The sequence below is a fragment of the Lithobates pipiens genome, unplaced genomic scaffold (assembly GCF_037356315.1).
Source record: "Lithobates pipiens isolate NorthernLeopardFrog02 unplaced genomic scaffold, aLitPip1_a1.2 Scaffold_8, whole genome shotgun sequence".
NCBI classification, from domain to species: Eukaryota; Metazoa; Chordata; class Amphibia; order Anura; family Ranidae; genus Lithobates; species Lithobates pipiens.
In genome coordinates this window covers 616276222-616302144 of record NW_027507903.1, presented here as the reverse complement: position 1 = coordinate 616302144, position 25923 = coordinate 616276222, and the positions used below count along the sequence as shown (strand labels likewise).

Below are 25923 nucleotides of genomic sequence, written 5' to 3'. Positions count from 1 at the left end.
ATGCACTATTTAGAGGCTATTTCTAGCGCTAAAATGCCTGAAAACTGCCTCAGTGTGAAAGGGGTTGTAGCGATATGAATGGTTGCTTTCCCAGTAAAGGGGTGCGACTTGTGATGCGATTTGGAAGTATCAAGTAGGGCTGCAACTAACGATTATTTTCATAATCGATTAGTTAGCCGATTATTGTTTTTCGATTAATCGGTTAATAACCTTAAAAAAAAAAGTGTGGTGTATAATTTAGTTAATATGTAAAGTTTTAAAAAAGGGCAAATTTATTCTTAAATATCTCTATGCAGTAGTAAATATAAATAACCAACTATATGGTTAGGGAGCAAAATATCTAATCCACTCTGAAAATAACAGACAGAAGAGATATACTGTATATATATTAGAGGGGATATATACTATTAGAGGAGATATACTGTATATACTATTAGAGGAGAGAGATACTGTTTATACCGGTACTATTAGAAGAGATATACTGTATATACTATTAGAGGCTATATACTATTAGAGGAGACGTATATTATTATTATTATTATTATTATTATTATAAAGGTTTTATATAGCGCCAACAGTTTGCTCAGCGCTTTACAACATGAGATATACTGTATATACTATTAGAAGAGATATACTGTATATACTATTAGAGGCTATATACTGTATACACATTAGAGGAGCGATATAATGTATATACTATTAGAGGGCATATATACTGCATATGCCATTAGCGGAGATATACTGTATAAACTATTAGAGGAGATAAAATGCATATACTATTAGAGGAGAGATATACTGTATATACTATTAGAGGAGATATAGTGTATATACTATTAGAGGAGATATAGTGTATATACTATTAGAGGAGAGATATACTATTAAAAGGTCAATCTATTAAATATCATCAGACTCATTAACTTTAACCCCATTTTGTTACTTGCCGATTAATCTATTATGAAAATAGTAATCGATTAATTTCATAATCGATTAGTTGTCGATTAATCGATTAGTTGTTTCAGCCCTAGTATCAAGTCACATCAATTTTTTTGCCAGGAGAAAAGGCGTCTAGGATGGAGGGGCCAACACCCAGAGGCTGATTTACTAAAACTGGAGAGTGCAAAATCTGGTGCAGCTCTGCATGGTAACCAATCAGCTTCTAACTTAAATTTGTATAATTAAGCTTGGACAATAGAACCTGGAAGCTGATTCGTTCCTATGCAGAGGTGCACATGATTTTGCACAGACCAGTGTTAGTAAATCAAACCCCCTTCCCCGTGTAAATGAGGCCTGAGGTGGAACCAGGAGCTGTGTGTTGGGAGAGCATTCTCAGCACACAGGCCCCCGGCCACTTAGCCACACATATGTTTGGCGTATAAGTATTAAAGCCTGCCCATCTGTCGCCGCACACATCGGCTAACCGGGTAGCAACAAAATCGCTTAGGGGCCTTTGCCATCCTTCTGAAAAGCAAGCCAAAGGACAGCTGATATAACATCCCCTCAGTGCTTTAAAGTGGTTGTGAACTAAAAAAAAACAAAAAAAAAAAACGTGCAAGGCAAAGTCACAATGCAGAGCACACTGCTGTGACCAGCGACAGCAGCGATGCCCATTCATTTCAATGGGCAGGGGCGGTGGAGGAGCACTGTCTACACCGATCCTAAACTGCCCCAAAGATGCTGCTTGAAAGACTTTTTCTAATGTCCCGCAATGCACACTGCCCCCGTGTGAAAGCACTCGGGGCTCTCACACTGGGGCTGTGTGGGAGGCGTTTTTTCAGGTGCTTTACAGGCAATATATTTAGCCTTTTAACCACTTAAGGACCGAGCCTCTTTCTGAGATTTGTTCTTTACAAGTTAAAAACAGTTTTTTTTTTGCTAGAAAATTACTTAGGACCCCCAAACGTTATACATTTTTTTCTAACACCCTTGAGAATAAAATGGCAGTTGTTGCAATACTTTCTGTCACACTGTATTTGTGCAAAGGTCTTTCAAGCGCACCTTTTTGGGAAAAAATACACTTTTTTGAATTAAAAAATAAGACAGTAAAGTTAGCCCAATTATTTGGGTCGGAATGCATTGAGTCTGGACACCCATGCGATCTGAACATCAATGCGATCTGAACAGCCATGCGATCTAAACACTAATGCGATCTGAACACCTATGTTATCTGAACACCCAACGCGATCCGATTCCTGGTGCGGTCCCAAAAAAAAAAAAAGATCCTGCACCATTTTTGGTGGGAATGTGATTGCGAATTCAGCCCTGCAAACTGTGGGGCTGAATTTGCATCACACAGTAATCGCATGTGATGTGCACAGCAGTGCGGGTGTGAATCAGATGCGATGTCTGACATCGCTATAGTGTGAACTCGGGTTAAAAATCCTCACGTGTGTATTGTATAGGTTTGCAGGGCGGCCCTGCGATCATCATTCTGCCCACCAGACCCAACGGGGGGGGGGGGTTCGGGGTCAAATTTTGCTGCCAAGGCTACGACATGTATACAACTTACCCTCCCCCACTTTGATGTATTTTGGGGGGTACAAAAGTGCAGCTCAACCACCTATATTTACCGCCCCCTGGAAACAGAGTGTCGCCAAGCCCTGGCAGCTGATTGGATTAGTAAATCGGTTGTGCTGAGGATGACTTGGTGCCCCCTTAGCTGATCTCTACATATCACAGGTGGCACAGGACATCACAAGAAGTGAGGGGAATCCCCTCACTTCCTGTTCTGGTGACAACTGGGAATTTTTGGGTTTGCATAAAAAAAAAAAAGGAAGGTGATTCCCATCCAACCCCCAAAACAACGAATTAGAAAGATCTGTGAGGAAGGGGATGATCACACACAGGTGTACTTCCCCCATATTACCTGTATATCACACACAGGTATATATCACACTCACCATGGATAGAGGTCTCTCATGCGCTCTCTATGGAACTTTCTGTGTTGCAGTTAATTGTCTAGAGGACGCGTCTCCTGGGTAACGGGGAGGGGGCGGTGCTAATTCACTGAAAGGCGGTGCAGCCCCGTGTAGTGGGTGGAGCTTTCGTTCTCAGAAGCTGTTGCAGTCCCAGTGGAGGGCGGAGCTTTAACTCACAGGAGACACGCAGCGTGGTGGGCGGAGCTTCAAGCCGCCACTGAAGGCCCACGTTTAGATAGAGGCGGGGCTACACTCACAGGAGGCATACCAGCCTAGGGGGTTGTGGGCGGGAACTACTTGAACTCACAGAAGGCGCGGCAGTCGGAGTTGGTGGGCGGAGCTAAACGAGTTCACAGAACGCTTTGCAGCCTACGTGTAGAAGTTTACAGGTGAGAGCGACAGGCTGCATGGTGGGCGGAGCCACACTAATCCAAAGAAGGTTTTGGAGTATGCGTGTTGGGCGGAGCCACACTAACCCCACCGAAGGCTTTGGACCTCTGCCTGATGGGCGGAGCTTACACTAATCCACAACAGGCATTGAAGTCTGTGTGGTGGGCGGGGTTTACACTAAAGCAGGGAAAGCAATGTCGCCAAGTTGGTGGGCGGGGCTACACTAAGTAAGGGCGGAAAAACTTCGTCTGCTAGCCAATTGACAATGAGAGTACGACGGCGGGGGCGAGAGCGACCAATAAGGACTTAATAGAGCAGAATAGACAGGGCGAGCGGCCAATAGCGGTAGAGATTTTGAACAGCATGCCCGGGAAGGCGGATCAGTGATGGTGGGCATGTGAGGACAGCATGGGAGCGATGTAAACACATGAAATTCACGAATTCACTTATAGCAACTGGAATTAAAAATGTATTATTGTGGACAAGTAGTAGTATGTCGGGTGGTCACTAATGTAAGATGGCTGACTAATTAAGAGGTAGCGTGGCCGAGCGGTCTAAGGCGCTGGATTAAGGCTCCAGTCTCTTCGGAGGCGTGGGTTCAAATCCCACCGCTGCCAGGAATCATTTTTAGGAACTGCAGTTTTTTTATAAAAACATCTCTGCCATTATGAAGCTTCCCTCCAACACTTTGCATATTATTTGTGGATGGGGGGCACTAGTTCAGGATTTCGCTATTTACAGAGAACGTTCTCATGCCCTGTACACACGGTCAGACTTTCTGACAGAAAATGTGCGATCGGATCGCGTTGTCGTGTGTGGGCTCCATCAGACTTTTTCCGTAAGAATTTCGGACACACAAAGTTTGTGAGCAGCATCTAAAATTTTCCGAAAACGGAATCCGATCGTTTAAATTCCGATTGCATGCAGACAATTCAAACGGACAAATTGCCATGCATGTTCAGAATAAATTACGAGACAAAAGCTATTGCTACTGGCCCCTTTTACAGTCCCGTCATACGTGTTCTACGTCACTGCGTTCAGAACGATCGCATTTTCCGACAACTTTGTGCGACCGTGTGTATCCAAGACAAGTTTGAGCCAACATCGGGCTGAAAAAATCTGATGGATTTTGTTGTCGGAATGTCCGACCGTGTGTACAGGGCATTTACGGTTGCCACCTGTCCTATACATACATACATACACCCCCACCATACACTATACATACATACACCCCCACCATACACTATACATACATACACCCCCTCCCCCCACCATACACTATACATACATACACCCCCTCCCCCCACCATACACTATACATACATACAATCCCCCACCATACACGATACATACATACACCCCCCCCCCACCATACACGATACATACATACATCCCCCCCCCACCATACACTATACATACATACACCCCCTCCCCCCCATCATACACTATACATACATACAATCCCCCACCATACACGATACATACATACACCCCCCCCCCCCCACCATACACTATACATACATACAATCCCCCACCATACACGATACATACATACACCCCCCCCCCACCATACACGATACATACATACATCCCCCCCCCACCATACACTATACATACATACACCCCCTCCCCCCCATCATACACTATACATACATACAATCCCCCACCATACACGATACATACATACATCCCCCCCCCCCTCACCATACACTATACATACATACACCCCCTCCCCCCACCATACATACACACACCCCCTCCCCCCACCATACATACATACACCCCCACCATACACTATACATACATACACCCCCTCCCCCCACCATACACCACACTATACATACATACACCCCCCACCATACACTATACATACATATACACCCTCCCCCACCATACACTATACATACATATACCCCCTCCCCCACCATACACTATACATACATACATACACCCCCCCACCATACACTATACATACATACATATATACATACATACACCCCCCCACCATACACTATACATACATACATATATACATACATACACCCCCCCACCATACACTATACATACATACACCCCCTCCCCCACCATACATACATACACATATTCCATCCATCCATATAGTTCTCTCTCCTCGTACCTCCACCACTCCCCTACTCACACCATCCACTGCCCTACTGACACAGACCACTGCCCTACTGACACCGTCCACTGCTCTTACACTGTCCACTGCCCTACTGACACCGTCTGCTGCCCTACTGACACCGTCCACTGCTCTTACACTGTCCACTGCCCTACTGACACCGTCTGCTGCTCTTACACTGTCCACTGCCCTACTGACACCGTCCACTGCCCTACTGACACCGTCCGCTGCTCTACTGACACTGTCTGCTGCTCTTACACTGTCCGCTGCCCTACTGACACCGTCCGCTGCCCTACTGACACCACCCACTGCTCTTACACCGTCCACTGCCCTACTGACACCATCCACTGCCCTACTGACACTGTCCACTGCCCTACTGACACCATCCACTGCCCTACATACACCGTCCGCTGCCCTACTGACACCGTCCGCTGCCCTACTGACACCGTCCGCTGCCCTACTGACACCGTCCGCTGCCCTTACACTGTCCGCTGCCCCTAAGCTCGCTTGTCCCCACCACCCTTTCCTTGCCGGCCGGGTACCGTGTTCGGATAAGGGTCTGGTATGGATCTGGGGGAGACCCCCACGCCGTTTTTTCGGCGTAGGGGGTTCCTCTTAGAATCCATACCAGACCTAAGGGCCTGGTATGCTCTCGGAAAGGGAACCCACGGCAATTTTTTTTTCATAAATTTGGCGTGGAGTTCCCTCTTGAGAGGTGATAATTCCGTGAGAGTCGCCTCTGTATAGATGGAGATCCGACTTGTAGGCGACATCCATTGAAATCAACGGGTACTGGTCACCTACAAGTCGGATTGAAGTAGTACAGGAAACTTTTCTGAAGTCGGAGCGACGTCAGTAGCGTGCATTCAGGCGGCTCTCATTCACTTACATTGATTTTTACATGTTGTCCGACCTGAGGCGACTAGGGGCTACCTGAAGTCGGATCTGAGTCGCCCCTGTGTGAACCGGCTCTTAATGCACACTACTGAAGTCGCTCCAACTTCAGAAAAGGTTCCTGTACTACTTCAATCCGACTTGTAGGCGACTGGTACCCGTTGATTTCAATGGAGGTCGCCTACAAGTCGGATCTCCGTCTATACAGAGGCCCTTAGGTCTGGTATGGATTCTAAGGGGAACCCCCTACGCTGAAAAAACGGCGTGGGGGTCCCCCCCAGATCCATACCAGACCCTTATCCGAACACGCTACCCGGCCAGCCAGGAAAGGGGGGTGGGGACGAGCGAGCGCCCCCCCTCCTGAGCCGTACCAGGCCGCGTGCCCTCAACATGGGGGGAGTGCATTGGGGAAGGGGGGCCGCGCGGCCCCCCCACCCCAAAGCACCTTGTCCCCATGTTGATGAGGACAAGGGCCTCTTCCCGACAACCCTGGCCGTTGGTTGTCGGGGTCTGCGGGCGGGGGGCTTATCGGAATCCGGGAGCCCCCTTTAATAAGGGGGCCCCCGGATACCGGCCCCCCACCCTATGTGAATGAGTATGGGGTACAATGTACCCATACCCTTTCACCTGTGAAAAAAAAATGTACAAAAATAACACAACACACAAGGGTTAAAATAGTTTATTGCACAGCGCTGGGGGTCTTCCGTCTTCGGGGGTCTTCTCGCCGGACTCCTCCGCTATTTTCTGCTAGCTCTTTTGCTAGCGGAGGAGCTCAGCTTTCTTCTTCGCCGTCGCCCTTTTCTTCCGACTTCGGGGGTCTTGTCCCCCTCTTCGGTTCTTCTTGCCGGGCCACTGCGCCTTCTTTTAGCTTTTTTACAGGCGGTGGCCCGGTCTTCTGTCGCCACTGTTGCCGTCTTCTGTTCTTCTCTTCAGATGTTGCCTCGTCGCTGCCTCCACTCACAATGGCAGGGACGCTGCGCGCGGCGACTTATATAGGGACATCACCGGATGATGTCCCCGCCCATTATGATGTCACAGTCCCAGAGGATGCTGATGTCACAGATCCCAGAGACAGCAGGGATCAGCCTTATTGCGCAGCGCGATTCACGCATGCGCAATAGGGAACCGGGAAGTGAGGCCACATCCCGGGCACGCTGGAGGGGTAAGGGGGGAGGGGGGGGTAAGTGTCCATATTTTAAAAGCCAGTAGCTACAGTATTTGTAGCTGCTGACTTAAAAAAAAAAAAAAAAAAGGCAGGACTCCCGCTTTTAATATGCCTCCTTGAGAGGTGTAACATCTCTCGGGCTCTTTTCCCTATATGTGGAAAACCTCTGCCATTAAATACCTTGGGATTCACATCACGTCTTTATATGACGCTAATGTAGCTCCCACCGCCTTTAGACCTCTTTCACACTGGGGCGTTTTTCAGGCACTTTAGCGTTAAAAAAAGCGCCTGTAAATCGCTTGAAAGAAGCCTCATCTGCAATCCCAACGTGAAAGCCCGAGTGCTTTCACACTGAGATCCCTTTCACACTGGGAAGTTTTTCAGGCACTTAAGCTTAAAAAAAAGTGCCTGTAAAGCGCCTGAAAGAAGCCACAACTGCAATCTCAATGTGAAAGCCCGAGTGCTTTCACACTGAGGCGCTTCGCTGGCAGAGTGTCAAAAAAAGTCCTGTGAGCAGCTTCTTTGCAGCGCTTTTGGAGCGGTGAATACACTTCTCCTAAAGCGCCCCTTCCCATTGAAATCAATGGGAAGCGCCTGCAAAACGCCTTTGTGGGCGCTTTTAACCCTTTATTTGACCACTAGCAGGGGTTAAAAGCAGGAGGTGAGAGAGGCAGGTGAGGCCTGGGACTTCACGCATTGCAATTTACCAAGGTGTCTTTCAGAGGGGCATCGGCCAGTATGCTAAGGGAAAGGGTCTTAGCTACTCAATATGGAACAAGAAGAAGAGGCAGCTCATACTTCCTTGCACTACTGATAACGCCATGGACAGCAGCAAGAAAATAAACGTTCACTGTTCAACTGTTCGAATGTGTCTGTTGTTACTCATGTGGGGTGGAAGAGCGGGGGTTAAAGCAGCAGTACTGTAATGAACTACACCAGCAGCTCCCAAGGGAGTAGTGTGCTACACTAACATCAAACCTCTTTTTTGCATCTATCAGATCTAACCAAATGGAGACACTACCAGATCTCATGGTTAGGTCGTATAACATCGATTAAAATGACAATCCTATCCAAGATTGTGTACTGTTTCCTGACTCTACCAGGTCCTATCCCTCTGGATACCTTAGGAAGCTCCAGATGTATCTTCTAAACTTTTTATGGAATCACAAGCAAGACAGGGTAGCGCGCTCAATACTTTTTGCCTCTCGTAGTGAGGGGGCCTGACTTTCCCTAACCTCATACGCTGAGAAATAGTGGAAGAGGAGGGAGCACCTACAGTGCCTCATCCGTATATATCAAGGGAAAACAAAACAAATAGCTATCAACAGGTCAGACTTTTAAGGCATGGAAACAAATACGGTAAGAAAGTAACAAAATTGTTTATTAATAGAAAATACACAATATCATAACAGTGTTCAAAAAAGAATATAAAAATCATATAAAATGATACAATTTGTACATTGAGCCCTTGTGTGTCGCATATACGCGTTTCGCTTAGTAGACACTGATAGAAAATTGTTTACCCCAAGTGCACAGCGTTGGGCTGTCTCCCAGGGGCCTGCTTTCTTTGTTCCACTTAAATATTTTTACCTTAGCTGCTAATTATGCTGCTTGGGGTATACTGTTTGCTATCAGCGTCTACTAAGCTTCAGTTGGATGGTAATCTGTCCTTCAATGGTTGTCCCCATTAATGGTTGAATGTGGAATAAGACTTTTTTTTGCCCCTGCTAAAGCAATTATTAATCTTTGTCTGTATTCATCAGAATGTGCCACGTGCTGTCTACCCTATCACAGCGTGGTTGACCTTCTCCATATGTTTGGATGTGTCCTGGTTGCTATGACTTTTGTACTTGAGGCACAGCCCATTTGAAGATAGTGAAATTTATTTTGCTCTCTCTCGCTACGTATTTGAACCTTTTTCTGTGTCCTGAGGAAGCCTTTACAGTGAAACGTGTAGACGTGACGCACAAGGCCTCAATGTACAAATTGTATCATTTTATATGATTTTTATATTCTTTTTTGAACACCGTTATGATATTGTGTATTTTCTATTAATAAACTATTTTGTTACTTTCTTATTTGTTTCCATGCCTTATAAGTCCGGCCTGTTGATACCTATTTGGTATCTTCTTTGTTTAACCTCATACGCTATTATTATGCTGCTCAATTGAGGGCTGTGGCTTCCTGGACTACTCTCTCAGCATCTAATCGTTGGACTTAAATAGATAAACTTTGGGTAGCCCCCGATCCACCCAAATAACCCATTATGGAATACTGATGCTAATATTCCTTCAGGCTCTCTCCTGCAAACCATGGCTGTACTGCGCAATATTTGGCAACAGCTAAAACTAACACACTCCCTCCAATCAGAAGCTTCTTTACTAACAGCCTTCCTCTACAAACCTAAGCTGCCACACAGTGTTATCCCACCTGATGATCTCCTCATAGCTGCAGAGGAATCTTTTGCGCTACGGCCATTTTATTAATCCTGTGTCAAGAGCAATACTTTAATTCAAGGAACTCGGGGAGAAACATGACCTCCCCCTAGTGCTTTTTTTGGTTATCTTCAAATACGCCACTATGCACTAGCTTTCGCACTCAATCTCCGGTTCTCTAAATTGTCCCCATTTAAACACCTAATCCTTTCCGGTCCCTCATAAAAAGGTTGGGAGCAAGCTCTTGGAGAAGAACTCTGCCTTTCACAGTTGCAAATCATTTAGTCACGGGCAGCCAAAAGTTCTAGCTGCACTCTCTGAGGAAAACGCTTACAAAGTGTTACTCTTTTGGTACATCACTTCTACTCGCCACATACCCATAATCCTCGGATCGCTGCTGGAGGTGTTGTAAGGATCGGGGAAACGACTCCATATTTATTGGCAGTGCCTATCCTTGCAATCTTATTGGCACTCGGTCCAGGAACTCCTCCACCGGCTCTTTGAGGTCGATATCCCCCTTCTTTTAAAAAAAATCTATCTCTACTTCCTCCTAAACCATCTGGCTTAGCCAAAAAAACTGGGCAGTCATATCCTAACAGCAGCCAGATGTTTGATATCCCTCCAATGGAAGAGACGAGCCCCACCAACTCCAACCAAGCTCTTTGCTAGAATCAAGGATGTGGAGAATATGGAATCCCTGATGGCATGCCTAGCAGATAAAATAGACCGCCATCATGCGGTCTAGGAGCCCTGGTACCTTAGAGAGGATCTCCCAGGGCTTTAAGGACCCAGCTCAGCTCAGGAGTCTGATTCTTTGTGGACCCAGGGATGACGAGCCTTGTTCTCTGAAATTTCTTACTCTCTCTTCTATTATTTCTTCTTTTCTCTTTCTCTTGTTGTATGTTTAATTATTTTTTAATCCAGTGAGCATCCGGTTTACTCCATAGGATCTGTAGGCAATGCTAAACTTTCCATAGGAACCTACCACAAGTTTTTTTTTTGTGTTTTTTTAACTACAAAATTTTTTAAGAGCAATCACCGGAGTGCGGATCATCTTTTCTTGATTTTCTAGTAGCCCATGTATTATATATTAGCAGAATTTTGCTCCAGACAGCCAGAAGAGAGGATAGGGAGCAGCCAGGCAAAAGGAAACATAATGATCAAGGTTCCACATCTGGGCTAGGTGGATAAACATCAATCGGCATAGAGTCCATCCAATCGGACCAGATTTTGCCAAGCTTTTTTGTTTCTGTTAGTGTTGGTAAGCTTATACAGTGGTAGAAAAGAGTCAGTAGTAGCCCGCCATGCTAAAACAGTCAGCAGTGCAGGGGCCTTTCCATCTAAGGCCGCGTACACACGGGCGGATTGTCTGTCCAACTTAGTCCGCTGAACCGTGTTTCAGCGGACAATCCGCTCGTGTGTGGGCTTCAGCGGACTTTTTCAGCGGACTGTCTGACGAACAAAGTCTTACGGAATATCCGTAATTTTGTCCGTTCAAACTTGGTTTTGTCCGTCCAAACTTGGTTTCAGCGGACATTCCGCTCGTGGGTAGGCAAGTTGGACGGACTAAGTATGGCGCATGCTCAGAAAGGATTTACACGGCCGAAGGTTGCATTGCAGTGTATAGGACGTCGTTTTTCTAGTCCCGTCGTACGTGCTGTACACGTCATCATGCACGCTTTCAGCGGACTGTCTGCTCATCGCGTGTGGTCAAGTCCGTTCATTCAAATTTTGAACGGACTGTCTGTCGGATTGTCTGACGAACTTAGTTGGGCAGACAATCCGCCCGTGTGTACGCGGCCTAAGAAATCCATAGCCTGATCCTCAAAGAGATTCAGCAGTAGACATTTGGGGTCCAACTTGAGGATTATGTTAGTAACCTTATTAAGGTCACCCAGTACCTGCTCCCAAAACAATTGAAGTAAGGGACAGGACCAAACCATTTGTAAAAAGGATGCCTCTGGCATGCCACAATGGCGGCAAGACAATGAGACAGTAGGTTAGATGGCGGCCAATTTCTGCAGGGTATAACAGGCTCTATGTAGGAATTTAAGGTGTATAAAACAATCCGTGCCTGAGATCATAATGGTAACAAAGAAAGATAAACTGTTATCCCAAGCCTCCCCAGTCAGGTCAGGGATATCCAGCTGCCATTTGTGAAACATTTTAGTAATCTTAGAAGAGTAGGTCAACAAAATTGTAAGTATAGGGAGAATAGAGGTTTGCTTAGCACGTTCAAGGTTAATAAACGCTCCACTGAGTCAGACTCTAAAGGTAAGTGGGACGGGGACGGGAACTGCCAGAAAGCGTGGTGCAGTTGCAGATACTGCAAAAATATCCAGTTGGGGAGATGAAAGGATGCCCCAAGATCCGGGAATGTATGCAATTTACAATCTGCGACTACATGTTTCAATCCCCCAACCCCCCTGGATGCCCAAACTTGAGGGTCTGAAACACTATTTATATTCAAAAGAGCTGGAAGTCCATCAAGTCCAACCTATGTGTGTGATTATATGTCAGTATGACATTGTATATCCCTGTATGTTGTGGTTGTTTAGGTGCTTATGTAATAGTTTTTTGAAACTATCGATGCTCCCCGCTGAGACCACCACCTGTGGAAGGGAATTCCACATCCTTGTCGCTCTTACAGTAAAGAACCCTCCTCATATTTAAGGTTAAGCCTCTTTTCTTCTAATTTTAATGAGTGACCACGTGTCTTGTTAAACTCCGAAACCCAAAAAAGTTTTATCCCTGCTGTGGGGTCACTAATATGGTATTTGTAAATTCAAATCATATCCCCATCTCAAGCGTCTCTTCTCCAGAGAGAATAAGTTCAGTGCTCGCAACCATTCCTCATAAATAATATCCTCCAGACCCTTTATTAGTTTTGTTGCCCTTCTTTGTACTCTCTCCATTTCCAGTACATCATTCCTGAGGACTGGTGCCCAGAACTGGACAGCATACTCTAGGTGCAGCCAGACCAGAGTCTTGTAGAGCGGGAGAATTGTCATTTTATCTCTGAAGTTGATCCCCTTTTTAATGCATGCCAATATTCTGTTTGCTTTTTTTGCAGCAGCTTGGAATTGCATGCCATTGCTGAGCCTATCATCTACTAGGACCCCCAGGTCCTTTTTCATCCTAGATTCCCCCACAGGTTCTCCCCCACTGTATAGATTGCATTTATATTTTTGCCACCCAAATGCATTATTTAAAATTTTTCTATATGAAATCTCATTTGCCATGTAGTTGCCTACCCCATTAATTTGTTCAGATCTTTTTGCAAGGTTTCTACAGCCTGCGGAGAAGTTATTGCCCTGCTTAGCTTAGTATTGTCCGCAAATACAGAGATTGAACTGTTTAACCCATCCTTCAGGTCGTTTATGAACAAATTAACCCTGTATTTCCACATCTGTGATCAGGTCTGTATTGTTGGTAATCAGTAGATCGAGTAACATTTTATTTCTAGTTGGTGCGTCTACCATCTGAACCATGTAATTGTTCTGCAAGACATTTAGGAACTGGCGAGCCTTAGACCAGGGCTCGACAAACCCCGGGCACCATTTGCGACTAGAATTAGCGACCTGGCGCCTGGGGCAGCACAGCTGGGGGTATCCTGTCTCCGCGCAACCCCCTGGCGTAATCGCGTCGGGCCGCGCCGCCGCCGGCCGGTAATTGAGGCCGCGGCTTTGAGGCCTTCTGCGGTCCTATGTTTCCTTTTCGAATCTGGCGCCCTCTAGTGGTGGCTGTTGGTATGACAGCCAGCAATGCTAATGGAGCTTTCACTGCCCGCCCATCTCCTCCCCTTTACTTAGAACTCCTAAACATTATATTTTTTATTCTAACAACCTAGAGAATAAAATGGTGGTCGTTGCAATACTGTCTGTCACACCGTATTTGTGCAGCGGACTTACAAGCTCACTTTTTTGGGGAAAAATTATTTATTTAATTAAAAAAATAAGACAACAGTAAAGTTAGCCCAATTTTTTTTATATTGTGAAAAATAATGTTAAGCCGAGTAAATTGATACCCAACATGTCACGCTTCAAAATTACGTCCGCTCATGGAACTTTTACCCTTTAAAATCTCATTAGGCGACATTTAAAAAATTCTACAGGTTGCATGTTTTGAGTTGCAGAGGAGGTCCAGGGCTAGAATTATTGCTCTCGCTCTACCGATCACGGCGATACCTCACGTGTGGTTTGAACACCGCTTTCCTATGCGGGCGCTACTCACATATGTGTTTGCTTCTGCACGCAAGCTTGGCGGGACAGGGCGCATTTAAAAAAAAAATGTTTTCTTATTTTAACTTTTTATTTTTTATTTTTTCACTGTTCTTTAAAAAAATGAAATTGTCACTTTTATTCCTATTACAAGGAATGTAAAAATCCCTTGTAATAGAAAAAAGCATGACGGGGCCTCTTATATATGAGATCCGGGGTCAGAGAGACCTCAGATCTCACATTTACACTAAAATGCAATAAAAAATAAAAAATAAAATTGTCATTTGAAAATAAATAAATAAAATGTCCCTCTAAGAGCTATGGGCAATGACTTGGAGACAGGTGGGGGGGCCGCGCTATCTTCCCCTCACTCGTCTCAATGTCAGGCCAGGGACAGGTCCGGATTGCCGTTACGGACCTGGCTCCTAACTTTTTTAGCTGGCTCCTAGATTCCAAGCAAATTTGTCAAGCCCTGCCTTAGACGAATGCGTGGTTCCCTCCGCCCAGTCTATGTCTGGATAATTAAAATCCCTCATTATGATAACACTTCCCATCCTTGCTGGAAATCCAGCTTGTGATAAGAGATCCGTCTCCCCCACCTCCCTCAGGTTAGGGGGCCTATATCATACTCCCAGGATTTTTTTCCCCTTAGCTTCATCCCTTTGGAGCTCTACCCATAAGGATTCCACCTTCTCCCTTAGTGATGTCATCTCTCACATTCACTTGTACATTATTCTTGATATATAGGCATACTCCTCCCTCTTTTTTACCCTCTCTATCCCTGCAATAAAGAGTATACCCTTGAATGGTTGCCAGCCAATCATGAGAGCTGTTGAACCAGGTCTCTGAAATTCACACAAAATCCAAATCCTCCTCGTACAACAGTATCTCTAGTTAACCCATCTTGTCCGCTAGGCTTCTGGCATTGGTGAACATGCCACGTAGTATAGACTGGTCACATACTATCCTCTTATTGGGTATTTCACATCAGCCCGGTGACCCTAGGTTGGGATCTCGGCCCAGAACACCAGGTTGCTGAGAATAGAATAGGAATCCACTATAGCGGCCTCCAAAGTCACCGCCAGTTTAGTTTTAGTTTTTTGCTTTGTTTGCAAATAGCTTTACTGGTGATTCCCTCTTCTCTAGATGCACAATATATGATTAATTAAATATTTGACCTAGAGGATTTTTAGTTTAGTTAATTTGTTTAGTTGAAAGGTTTTGTTCACCTTTTCAGTAAAATACATCATGCAGTCAAGGGGCCACCGATTTGTTCATAAACCCTATGTAGCTTTGACATATTGTGCTGAGGTAAATAACCATATCTGTAGGATATTTGCATCCCCCCTGAAGCCTGACTGAGAAGCTCCTACAGCTAGATTTGCCCCATCCTGTCCTGTTGCTAAGGCCTCATTCACACGGACACTCCTGCATTTAGCTTTTCTAAATGCAGGAAAAGTTTTCTATTGTTTAAACAATTTATGGCTCCCAAATAACTTTCTCCTGCATTTATAAGATCCTTCTTTAAAGAAGTTTTCCTGGCACATCTTCATGGCAGCATAAGATGGCTAGTCACTACCCCATAGGACCAGGTGACTATAAATTTTGGTGCACTCCCCGCTATTAACATTCATCACAATCTGAATGTCATTCTTAGTTCAATTGTTGGCTCAGGTTCAAGCCACAGTTCTTGGCCACAGAGCAATTCTTCTCTGGACTTTGGAGGACTTCAGGTGGCAATTCAACCGGGCAAAGAGCAGCCTGCAACCCACTTCCTGGGTTCAGTCATCAAAGCAAACAAGAATGAGGTGGAGCTACCCAAGGAGAAAATTCCAGTGATCTTAGTCCATGTCAAGGAAGTTTTAGCCAACAACTATGTGTCAGCCTTCCAACATCTCAGCCTATTGGGCAATTTATTGGCCACAATTTCAGTGGTCAAATGGACTCACTGGTGTTTCAGAAACACTCCACTGCGGGTTTTTGTTTCAATGGCACAGCCGTCACCATTTTAAAGTATCAGTTTGCCTACCAATATCAAAAACTCCTTGTGGTGGTGGACCCCTGTATACAACATAACCAATGATCTTCAATTGATAATGCCTAGTTGGAGCATAGTTACAACCGATGCCAGCCAAAAGGGATGTGGTGCACAGCTTTAAGGTCGGGGAACTCAGGGCAAATGGATATACAGCACTCCCCAAAAAGTATCCACTGTCTTATGCCACGTACACACGACCGGACTTTTTTCGACGGACTAGGTCCAACGGTCTTCCCAACGGACTTTCGGCGGAGGTCCGACGGACATTCTGAATGAAACGGACTCGGCCACACATGACCGGACTAAGTCCATTCGTTTTGAACGTGATGATGTAAACGGGACTAAACAAGGAAGTTCAATAGCCAGTAGCCAATAGCTGCGTCACATTTGGTCCGTCGGACTAGCACACAGACTAACGGTTTTCCCGATTTTTGGTCCATCTGACTTGAGTCCGTCAGATATATTTGAAACATGTTTTATTTGTATGTCTGTCTGACTTTTGGGGGAAAAAAAGTCAGCTGGAGCCCACACACGATCAAATTGTCAGACAGATTCCGGTCCACCGGACCAAGTCTGCTGGAAAGTCCAATCGTGTGTACATGGCATTAAACCCAGTGTTCATGGCACTCCAACTGTTGGCCCCATATCATTAGGGGGAAAAAAAAAATCTTCTACAGATAGATAACATCACCATTGTCTCATACTTTCAGAGGCAAGGGGGGTTGAGGAGTTGGGCTTTGTTTAAGGCGGGTGTGTCCACTTCAGTTATTACGTGGTCCGAATGCAGTATTTGAAAGCTTGAAGGCAGTGTTCGTTCCTGGAGCTAAGAACCAGCTGGTGAACTGGCCAAGTCATATTTTTATGGACAATGAGTGGTCACTGAGTCAGTAAGTCTTCGACAACACCTTCAGTTTATGTGGGACACCAGAGCGTGATCTAGCAGCAACAGCCTGGAATACCAAATGTTTTTGCTTTGTAACCCATTTTGCCTGCAGATTGCTTCCTTCATCACCCCTGGTAACTCAAGCTGGCATACACATTCCCTCCAGTCCCATTAATCTTTAGATTGCTGCATAAGTTGAGATCTCACCCAACTCCAAACCTGCTGTCGCAGAGCCTTTATTCATGTCCAGAGAGGCTACTTCTCATGGCATGAAAATTGAAGGCCAGAACCCTGTTTTTAAGAGATGATTCTCTCTTGTCTCTTTATTTTGTGTAGCACTGCCCCCTCTGGGGTTGCCTGATATGCAGGTTCTCTTATGCCACCTTGATCCTGTGAACTCTCCAGTCCCTCTGACACTCTAGGTTTGGACATGTTTTGTATACCTTTAACCACTTTCAGACCGGACCATTTTGCTGGTAAATGACCAGAGGTCTTTTTACACTTTGGCACTGCGCTGCTTTAACTGGTAATTGCGCGGTCATGCAATGTTGTACCCAAACAAAATTTGCGTCCTTTTCTTCCCACAAATAGAGCTTTCTTTTGATGGTATTTGATTGCCTCTGCGATTTTTATTTTTTGCGATATAAACGTAAAAAGACCGCAAATTTTGAAAAAAAATGATATTTTCTACTTTTTGTTATTAGAAAAATCCAATAAACTCAATTTTAGTCATACATTTAGGCCAAAATGTATTCAGCCACATGTCTTTGGTAAAAAAAAAGTCAATAATTGTATATTTATTGGTTTGCGCAAAAGTTGTCACATCTACAAACTAAGGTACGTTTTCTGGAATTTACGCAGCTTTTAGTTTACGACTGCCTATCTCATTTCTTGAGGTGCTAAAATGGCAGGGCAGTACAAAACCCCCCCAAATGACCCCATTTTGGAAAGTAGACCCCCTAAGGAAATTGATAAGAGGCATGTTGAGCCCATTGAATATTTTATTTTTTTGCCTCAAGCGATTGAATAATGACAAAAAATTTTTTTTTTTTTTTTTTTTACACAAAGTTGTCACTAAATGATATATTGCTCACACATGCTATGGGCGTATGTGAAATGACACCCCAAAATAAATTCTGCTGCTTCTCCTGAGTACGGGGATACCACATATGTGGGACTTTTTGGGAGCCTAGCCGCGTACGGGGCCCCGAAAACCAAGCACCGCCTTCAGGCTTTCTAAGGGCGTAAATATTTGACTTCACTCCTCACTACCTATTACAGTTTTGAAGGCCATAAAATGCCAAGATGGCACAAAACCCCCACAAATGACCCCATTTTAGAAAGTAGACACCCCAAGCTATTTGCTGAGAGGCATGTTGAGTCCATGGAATATTTTATATTTTGCCACAAGTTGCGGGAAAATTACAAACTTTTTTTTTTTTTTTTTTTTTTCACAAAGTTGTCACTAAATGATATATTGCTCACGCATGCCATGGGCATATGTGAAATGACACCCCAAAATAAATTCTGCTGCTTCTCCTGAGTACGGGGATACCACATATGTGGGACTTTTTGGGAGCCTAGCCGCGTACGGGGCCCCGAAAACCAAGCACCGCCTTCAGGCTTTCTAAGGGCGTTACAGTTTTGAAGGCCATAAAATGCCAAGATGGCACAAACCCCCCCCAAATGACCCCATTTTGGAAAGTAGACACCCCTAAATTTAGGGGTACACTAGTGAGACTAGGTAATAAATGGCGGGTGCCCTGAAACTATAAAAAAATAACTAACCAACCAGCGTCACCTGTAACAGTTATATGGTGATCACTGGTGAAAGGGTTAACTAGGGGGCAATCAGGGGGCTTTATGCGGTAGTATATGGGGGTCCCTGGCGCTATAAAAAGCTGCGGCGAACCTAAATACCTACCTGCCTAACTAGCGTCACCTGTGACACTAATACAGCGATCAGAAAAACGATCGCTTATTAGGCTGGGTTCACACTGGAGCGATGCGGGAACGCCACGAATGCGCGGCGGGTTCCCGCATCGCATGCCTCCCGGCGGCAGTTCACACTGCCCTATGCGAACTGCTGGGAGTGTCAGTGAAATGTTACTGACACCCCCAGATCAGTTCGCATATCGCAGTGCGATCTGCAAACTCGGATCGCATGGTGTGAACACCCATGCGATCCGATTCTGCTGCGGGCCAAAAAAAGGGTCCCGTGCGAATTTGCGGCGGGTGCGGCGGGTGTGGCGGGTGCGGCGGGTGCGGCGAATGGCTGAACTCGAATCGCACAGAGATCGGATGTGATTTGCACTGCAGTGCGGTGCGAATCACATCCGTTCTCAAACCGCTGCAATCTGAACCCAGCCTTAGTGACACTGGCGACGGGGGGTGATCACGGGGTTAAACCTTTATTGGGGGGGTTAGGGGGGTACCTTAGAACTAAAGGGGGCTAACCCTAACTGCCCTAACAGTTATTAGTCACAAATGACACCCGCCGGGTGATCAGGGGGTTAAACCTTTATTAGGTAATAAATGGCGGGTGCCCTGAAACTATAAAAAAATAACTAACCAACCAGCGTCACCTGTAACAGTTATATGGTGATCACTGGTGAAAGGGTTAACTAGGGGGCAATCAGGGGGCTTTATGCGGTAGTATATGGGGGTCCCTGGCGCTATAAAAAGCTGCGGCGAACCTAAATACCTACCTGCCTAACTAGCGTCACCTGTGACACTAATACGGCGATCAGAAAAATGATCGCTTATTAGGCTGGGTTCACACTGGAGCGATGCGGAAACGCCGCGAATCCGCGGCGGGTTCCCGCATCGCATGCCTCCCGGCGGCAGTTCACACTGCCCTATGCGAACTGCTGGGAGTGTCAGTGAAATGTTACTGACACCCCCAGATCAGTTCGCATATCGCAGTGCGATCTGCAAACTCGGATCGCATGGTGTGAACACCCATGCGATCCGATTCTGCTGTGGGCCAAAAAAAGGGTCCCGTGCGAATTTGCGGCGGGTGTGGCGGGTGCGGCGAATGGCTGAACTCGAATCGCACAGAGATCAGATGTGATTTGCACTGCAGTGCGGTGCGAATCACATTCGTTCTCATAAACCGCTGCAATGTGAACCCAGCCTTAGTGACACTGGCGACGGGGGGTGATCACGGGGTTAAACCTTTATTGGGGGGGTTAGGGGGGTACATTAGAACTAAAGGGGGCTAACTCTAACTGCCCTAACAGTTATTACAGTCACAAATGACACCAATGCAAAAAAAAAAAAAAAAAAAAAAAAAAAAATGACATTGGTGTCACTGTGACTGGGGGGCAGGGGTAATTGGGGGGGTGATCGGGGGGTAAAGGGGGGGTGTGAGTGTGCCTGGCATGTTCTACTGTGTGTGTAGAGTGTTGGTGCAACTCACCGATCCGCTCTCCTCCGTGTCGGAACGGAAAATACCGACACGGAGGAGAGAATACATCACTTCCTCTCCTGTGTTTACATTACAGGAGAGGAAGTGATGTCACGGGGGATTTCCATTCGTCGAGAGCGATCGCGAGGGGGTGGCCATGAATGAATGGCCGCCCCCTCATCCCGGATCGCTCTCGAAGAAATGCCGACCGCCGCAGGCACCGGGGGGGGCCCGATCGGGCCCCCCACCCGCGGGCAGGCAGGGACTTATATATACGCCCATATGCCTGCCCGTGCCATTCTGCCGACGTATATCGTCGTGCGGCGGTCGGCAAGTGGTTAAATGATATGCAGACACAAAGCAAATAGTTTCAGCTCTCTTAGCCCTTGTACACACGGTCGGACATTCCGATGGACAATGTCCGATAGGACCGTGTAGTTGGATAATCCAACAGTGTGTGGGCACCATCGGACTGTTTCCGTCGGAGTATCCGACGGACCAAGTTTTCCAGCTGGGCTATAAAATTTTCCGTGTGTAGAGAATTCCGATCGGACAAAGTGTCACGCATGCTCAGATCAAATTCCTGAACGTAGTCCGTCCTAACGAAATAACGTCATCACATTAAGTACGATCGGATTTTCTGACAACTTTGTCCGACTGTGTGTATGCAACAGTTTCGGACAAAATCCATTGGACAAAATCCGACGGATTTGGTTGTCGGAAACTAGACTTGGGTGGACCAAGACTAGGTTGAAATAACACTTGTAACAATAGCAATCAATAGCGACACATGAATGCAACAATATACACAATCACCATTAGGTATATAGAGAAGCTATCAATGAATGTAAGGAAAGTGTCCACTTTAAAGGAAAACCCCAGACTGACCTATAATACCTTTATCCTAATAAAAGATAGTATACTATATAGTGATCAGTTAAGTGTCCCCTTTAAGAGTACAACACTGTCCAACAGAAAGGCCTTGCACTGTCTTCACCGGCAACATTGGAGCTCATACAACAGAGATTACTAGCTGCAGCAAAGGGATGATGAACAATGCAAGATAATAACTCCCAGTTGATAGCAATACTATTTGTAATCCAAGAGAATGTTGCAGGCGTGTGCTGAAAGTGTAGTACTTGGCAAACAATGGAATCTGTGGCCTGAAGCCCCCTCACCAATCCTGACAGACCTCAGTGTCACCCGGTGGAACCAACAAACGATTCTTCCTCTTTCAGGTGGACAGGGACAGGGATCCGTCTGTGGACTCAGCGATCTGATTCTGCAGTATTCAGCATTGCTGCAGAGCATCCTTCTGCCAGCAGTTGACAGCTGGAACTCGCTGGGGCTGGAGCAGTGGACTATGGATCACGTACTAGGCCGCAGTCCTCTCACAGAGCGGTGAAGTGGTGCTCACACAGTGCGATACAGGAAGCAAGAGAGTGTGGGCCTGGTCCACAGATCCCTATATAGTCTCTCCCACAATTCCTCTGCGAGCAAACAGTCTCTTAGGAGATGCAGTTCACAGTCAATTCTGCGATATCTGCAATGCCTGTTAAGGGAACTACATCTCCCACAATGCTTTTCTCCATGCTTTAGGAGATGATGTCACTGATGGAAATCCAGCACTAAGGGGACTGCGGGCTAAAATAGTAACAGACGGTCTGCAAAGTCAAATAACCGTAGTCCACTCCCTGCTACATCCTTCCCCCATTTGAAAGTCTTTGATCCATCAAAGATAGGTTATGACTAATCATTGGGATTGTATCCTAACACATCAGAGTCCTGATAAATAATAATCTGCTAAACAGAATCTACAGCGGCAAAGAGCAGAGTAACAGAAGGATTTGCCAATAGCAAATTACATACAGTAAGTCACCAGAGCTAGATTACTCTGTTTACAGGCCAATGATAGATTAGTGGCCCACCCAGCAGTGTCAGAGGGTGGAACAGGATCATCCTCTACCAAAGGTTCGGTAGAGGAAACTGGCTCTTGACTAGAATGCTGAGCTGTAGAAATTAGTTCATCAGAGCTTTCACCAAGAGTGTCGTAGGTGAGTCTTCTGGGAGGGCAGATTTTACATTTAAGTCTGAAATATACGTTCCCCAAAGGTTTGGGCCCACGATCTGTACCCCAGAAACTACATCCAGTTCCTCCTCTCTCACAGTTACATTCTCTCCCACAACTTCCTGGAGGGGAGAAACAGGAGCTTCTTCAAGACCTTGTACTCCCGAGTTGTCAATTGGTTCTGTTTTAACCCCTCCAGTCCCACTCACAGGGAGTGGTGCAGGCCTCTCTTCCTCATCAGAACGAGGTTCCACTCTCTTTGGTATGGAGATTTCCTTCGTGTCATTTACTGGAGACGAAGGAACTCTAGTGATGTTTTCAAGAGTGAAAACCCATAGCCAATCAAGTGTCAGTTCTTCTTCATCATTTTCTTCCTCAATGTCTGGTAAAGGAACAGACTTGGGAACCCGACGTGTTCTAGACCTCAATGCAGGAGGGCAAGGTACATCAGGGCAAGGAATGCATCCGAATGGCCTTGGATATAGACAGGAGGTGGTATCGATGTCATGGCTTTATTGGACCAGTCATTCCCTCGGGACAAATTTGGTAAACAGGAAGCCCAGAAAGCCCCCTGCAAACAATGTAGGGTTGGGACTGCAAACGGTCGGTCAATTTATGTTTTCCTGGCACTCCTAGATTACGCAGCAGCACTCAATCTCCTGGTTGCAAGTCTTGAACCCTTATTTTCAGATCAAAGTTATTTTTGTTTTTTTGATTCCAGCAGTGGATGCTTCCTTGGATTGCTTCCTTGGCCGCCCTTATAGGAAGCTTGGCATGTATGATCCAGGGATGTCCCAAAAGCCAGGTCCACAGGCAAATGAGCCTCTCTTCCGAACATCAACCGATAAGGGGATTATCCAGTGGAGTAGTTCACTGTGCTATTGTAAGCATGGACCATTGCGGCGATGTAATCACCTGAATGCTGTTTATTCTCCGAAGGTAGCGTCCCTAGCATGTTTAGCAAGGTACGATTGAAATGTTCCAGTTGTGGGTCGTCTTGGGCATGATAAGGGGTAGTTCTGATATTTTGAATGCCCAGCAGTTCACACAAAAGTGTGCTCTCGAAAATCCCCACCTTGATCTGAATGCAGACATTGAGGCAGCCTGCAGTGAATGAAAAACTTCTCTACTAAAGTCTTGGCAACTGTATTAGCTTGTTGGTCTTTGGACAGAAAGCTCGAGACTAGCGGGTGAACTGATCTGTCACAACCAGAACATTACTCCGCCCATTCAAGTCAGGTTCGAGACACAAGAAATCAATGCACACCAGGTCCGTGGGCCCTTGACTTTGTAAATGGCCCATTGGGGCAGCTCTACTAGGCAAAGTCTTTCTCTGAATGCACCAGACACAATAATGGCAGTTGCTTTCCACTTCAGTCCTCATTGATGGGCAAAAAATCGAGTCCTATCTGGCCACAGGTGCCCATTATCATTATGAAGAGCTGTTAACACAACTAGTCTGTACTTTTCTGGGAAAAACAGTTGTTGAACACCTTCTGGTTCTGTCGTGGGGCCTTTCCTGTAGATGATACCATCTTCCAGTTGCATTCGCTCCTTCTCTTTGTAGACCACTTTTGCACCATCTACAGAACTTTTCAACAACAGCTGAGGATCTTGAGCTATCAGTGCTTAGATCATATATCACCCGACCTGACCCGAATATATAGGCTCTCCCAGCAGGCCAAGGGATTCAAGAAAATCCCTGTCCATTGGCTGAGATACCCCATATACTCATAACCTGACCTTGGGTTGCCCTTCTCATATCTAGTACCACCAAGTACTCGGACACCTAGTGGTAGAAGAGAAAAGTGCAACAAAGCTAAACTTATTGAGAAATCAATAGATCTCTATCACTCGACCAAGATAACTACTCCCAGCAAGTAAATTTGTGAGGAGCTCCCTGACTAAACCCCAGAGTGCTGCAAAGGCAATGCAACAAGTTCAGTTAAAGTGCAAGTTTCTACTATCTCTGCGCTCACAAATTACAGGTGTGCTACAAATAATTTCATTGTACAGATATTAAAAGCATGTACTTTTGGGATATGGAAGGTTTTGCAAGAATTTTTTTCCAGGCCCTGGTCTCAAGGTTAAAAACGAGTCCTCTAAACACATATGTACTTAGGCTTGATAGTGCCAGTGTGAATGAGACCCAGCCCTTGGGGGCTCACCCTCAGCATCACAGGAGTGAGTGTTCTCTTTCACATCATCACCGAGTGCAGTCCCTGTTGCTAATTGGAGAGAGAGCACCTTGCGCATTTGCAGGGGTTTGATCAAGGAGAACGCTCATTCCTGTGATACTGTGGGTGAACACTAGGGTTGCCACCTCATCCCTTTAAAAGATATATTAATTACACAAGTTCTATGGCTGATTAAGGTGGTAATTAAACTCACTTGGCGCCTTATCTGCATTAAATTAGCCTCATAACCTGTCATTCATATGTGTTCGGGTTTAAAGGGATGAGGTGGCAAGCCTAGTGAGCACCCAACAGCTAGAGCGTCCCAGCATCAGGACTGGATGGGCACAGTTACCTGTAGGATGTACCGCACCCCCTAAGATGAACTTAAGAGGTTAGGGGCCAACCGAGTCTTCACCTGCACTTCAGAGACAGAGGGCAGTCTGTAGATTTGTTTTTATGTTTTATTAGGGAGTTTCAACTTGGTTATGGAGGGGAGGTTATGGGATGCCCACTTGACTTCAATAACTTCAGGGACAGCTTTCTATACACAGTCTCTATATATAGTCTCTATGCACAGCCTTCTCTTCTTCAGCTTACTGCACACACTTAGTTTTTGCTGGCTCACACCTTTAGGGGAGCTGACAGGGCCTGTTTGTCAACTCAGCAACAGCCCATCACAGGTAGGAACTTGCAGTCCCTAAACAGCAGCACACTGGAGTGACACAGCTTACACCTTCTCCTTCACTGCCCTTCCGTGGTCACTGAGCCCAGCACCACATGTTCAGTCAATGCATACCCACCTGGCTGCATCTGCCCCTTTCACTAGCCCACCAGGTTAACTTCTCACAGTAGTCCTCCAGACAGACTCCCTCACCAGCCCACCCGGCTGATTCGGCAGGAGATTGCTGAGGGAAGGGATGAAGACTTGGCACAACACTATATTTAGGGAGAACTGGCTATGTATGGCAGTCTCCCACTTGTAAGTCCCCAGTAGTGCTGCTCTACTCACACTGTCCACACCCTTGCTCCCATGCCTCCAAAAAGGGCTTCCTCTCTGTGTTGTGGCAAGATTCTTCCAGCACCCATGCCCAGTCCCAAAGTCAACCCCCCTCCTCCCACGACTAGCGGGCACCCCAGAGGGCCACTGACAGTCTCTACAGCAGTATATCTCCATCTTCCACCCGACTGC

At 46.0% G+C, this 25923-nt stretch overlaps 1 protein-coding gene and 1 non-coding gene across 2 annotated transcripts in view; one reads left to right on the top strand and one right to left on the bottom strand.

Annotated features, from left to right (window-relative positions):
* Positions 1–3022, bottom strand: part of DNAH2 (dynein axonemal heavy chain 2) — a 328965-nt gene extending 325943 nt beyond the window's left edge. Inside the window, exon 1 of the mRNA XM_077470685.1 lies at positions 2898–3022. The gene's annotated coding sequence lies outside the window, so the exon portion shown is untranslated. The remainder of the gene's footprint in view (positions 1–2897) is intronic.
* An 818-nt stretch (positions 3023–3840) lies between these two features.
* On the top strand, positions 3841–3922 carry TRNAL-AAG (transfer RNA leucine (anticodon AAG)). The gene has a single exon. It is a non-coding gene; the product is annotated as a tRNA-Leu (tRNA).
* Positions 3923–25923: the final 22001 nt, after the last annotated feature.